Below are 3,687 nucleotides of genomic sequence, written 5' to 3'. Positions count from 1 at the left end.
ATTACTCGTTAAGGTACACTGTCGTCGGTTACCGTATGTACCCTATAAATTCCGTGTAACTATGTAGCCCGTGTTCAGACATTTATTATTGTTCGCTACGGTGTAGAAGTTGAATATTATTTTCATATCTATTCGGTGAACTTATACTATAAAATATAAATAGTATACCTAAAAAATAGTGGTAGATCAATGTAGGGATTTAAAATTTTAAACATGGCCCACTGGTTGGATAAGATTGGTGGCCACTAACTTACACAGGGGTAAATGTGGGGGGACGTAGGAAGACTCAGTCCCCCTACCTCTGACGGCGATTAAAATGAGTCTCCTTTAACAAATTAGGATTAACATTATTCACTGTTAAAAGTGGAACAAGTATTCTTACACCAAGCCTGTGCATAAACGATTTAAGAAGTTGAAGTTGATCGTAATTCTAAACTCATTTTTTATGAGTGTCCGAATTTCAAATTTTGAAAAATTCCATAATACTCACGAAAATTTGCATATTTTTTTGAGTTAAAAATTCATTAAAAAATTTTTTTAAGTAGAAGTGTGTAAATTTAATACAAGATTCCTCATACATTTTCTACCTTAATCAAAAAAATAATAATAAATGTGTACTGGAAAGTCAAATTAAATTTTTATGAGGGTTTTTAAGTTCAAATTTTGACAACATTTATTAAATTCAAAATTTACTGACTATATTTTTGTAGTTGGAACATTTTTAATATCTTCAACTTTTATAGCTAAGGATTGAAAATTTAAAACAAGGTTGCATGTAGGTAGTTAATTCTGTAACCAACAATTTATTTAAAAATATAAAAAAAAGTTTTATTTCATAGTAATTTTATATTAAAATTTGAGCGAAATTACTTATTTAAATAAAAAATAACGATTTCAGTTATTTTGTTGAAATTTAAAAATATTATTCGTGATTACTTGAACCTTTTTAGATTAGGTATATACCTATATACTATTATAATTTATACACACAATGACATTTTCAAATGCAATTTTTTCAACAAAAATGAATTTAACCTACTATTAGTATTATAAGAGGCATTATTATGCCTCTTAAATAGTAAAATTTACAAAAAGCTAATAAAAAAAAAAAAAAAAAAAAAAAAAAAAAAAAATAGTAAAATAATAGTTACCATAACCACAATTTTATCATAAAATATACGAGTACCTATACTTAGTAAAATTAAAGGCTGGTAAACCGTCTTCATCGGTCAGAAACGTTTTTCGTATACAATGATTCTAATTCATTGAATTCAAATTTAAAATACCTATTACAGTGACTACCTAGACACATTACGTACAGCACAGTGTTAACCGGTTTTTTAAATGTATTTTTAACTTACTGATTTTTATTAAAATAAGCTTAATAAATAACAAGTTACTTTTAATCAAATCCAAATTAAGTTAATTTATAAATAATTGAATAATAAATATAATAAAATTATTATTAAAGACTCATATATTGCATAAACATTTACTTTATATTATTTTAAACCATATTGTCAAAATTTAAACTTTAAATGATTATAAAAAAAAATTGTGCCTATGCATTTTTAATATTATTTAAATGTTATTGTAACAGCATATCAAGAGTCTTGTATTAGATTTTCATAATTCTTGACCCAACTAATACAATTTTATTGACATTAATAGAAAAATATTGAAAACTGAAAATGTCCGTAAACAACTATTAAAACGAGTTAAAGTTTGAACATTTTATATTTTTATCAAGCATAGGATATGATAAAACAAACATTTTGTGTAAATTTGTGTTAATAGTTATTTGATTTTGTATTATAGCTAAATAAGAAAACCGTTCCACGGGAAATCAAGTGTATATCCATGTCATAAAAAATTTGAACTTCAAACCCTTCAAGACCCTCATAAAAATTTAATTTGACTTTCCAGTACTCATCTTTTTTTTTTTTTTGATTAAGGTAGAAAATGTATGAGGAATCTTGTACCACATTTTTAAGTCTTTGATATAATAAGAAAATTTTTTATAAATTTCTAACTCAAAATAATTTGTTAATTTTTGTGGTTGTTACAAAAGCACATTTTGCTTGGCTGATGAGTTTTCAAAATTTTAAGTGTAATATTTTAGCAATAGGTACCTGATGTTTGTAGATTTTCAGTTTCATTAAGTAATTTTTGGACTCTTGTAATGACTGGTTTTTTCTGTTTATCTGTGATTAAACTTCTTTCTCTTTGTTGCTTTGAACATGAGCTTCTTTGATATTTTACCGATTTCCATTTTGATGAATGTGATTCAGTTGATGTTGAAGGCAATTGATTAATTACCAAGTGTTATTTGCCTCAATAATAACCATACAGTTATCAAAATGATGATCATTGTCTTCTAATAGCTTTTCTGCTGGAAAATGTTTTGATGAATAATCACACTCAATATTTGTATTTACTTTTCGTTTGATTTCATTATTTCCAATTATTTGATTCAACAAAGTTATCTAACGTTCCATTCTTCAGTCCCAATTTCTTTGGAATTTTTGAATTTCTTTTCTTTTTTCGATTTATGAGTTCTTATGTGTTTATAATACACTCACCTTTTATTTGGATGTCCTATGCTACATAATTTATGCATATACAATAGTCGATTACATAAAAAGCAATAAACCTTTTGCTACAAGGTTGTAATTTATTGTACTTTGTGTATTTTCCATTTTATTATCTGTATCCTGATAATGGCCATCTAATTGTATGAAAACCTCAATATCTTCACTATTATACATATCTGATACATTACTTAGAATCCAATTCTTGATTTGTTAACTACACATTACTTTTTTTTGTTCAAATCAATATTTACTGTTTCTAAGCAATAGCCTATTAGATTTTAGGTAAACGCACTCTCCTGTAGGTTCTGATTCCATACCTAAAGTTGATGCACTGCTTCTTTGTGATGACTTTGACATCAACTTCTTTGTTTTTGTAAATATTTTAACAGATTTATCTTATTTCAACTGATTACTATAAAAACTAGTTACACACAAAATTTGTTTTTTTAATCCTGTCAAGATTTTGAATTTATCAATATTATTTTTAAATATCCCATAGTACCGAGGGTATTCGGTTTTTTCAATAGGTTCTGGATGTAATTCTCTTACAAATGTTTCGGTATCTAATATATCAGTTTCTTCCAATTTGGAAAGTATATATTAATTTTTGAATCCATTTAAAATGAAATTTTTTTTAGCCCTTCAAGTAATTTTATTTTAAAACATTGTTCAGACTCTTCAAAAGGATCATGGTGATCAGAATCTTTTGTTAGAATCAATGTTATTATTTTCAGTTATACTGCCCATAATAAAAATATAAACTTATAAACTTATTCAGTTAGATTTTAAATTCTGGAAAAAAAAACAAGCATTGCAATTTAGTTGCTTGTGTATTATAATTTATAATTCAATAAATTAAAAAAGTATCAATATAGTCTTGGTGAAGTACTTAATTATTATAATTATTTTATTTTATTTTTTTATGTTGTAAATTATAAATAACAATTTATTGTTAATTATATACATATATATAGTTTAAATGTATAAACTTTAATTTAATTGAACCAGACCAGGGGCACAAAATCTTTAACAGGATATACTAGATATATATTATAATATTTGTGTGTTACCCTTTGTATTACTTTGTATAACT

This window comes from Myzus persicae, unplaced genomic scaffold (assembly GCF_001856785.1).
Source record: "Myzus persicae strain clone G006 unplaced genomic scaffold, MPER_G0061.0, whole genome shotgun sequence".
Classification (NCBI taxonomy): domain Eukaryota; kingdom Metazoa; phylum Arthropoda; class Insecta; order Hemiptera; family Aphididae; genus Myzus; species Myzus persicae.
The sequence above is the reverse complement of the archived record's forward strand: the minus strand, read 5'-3'. Positions refer to the sequence as shown.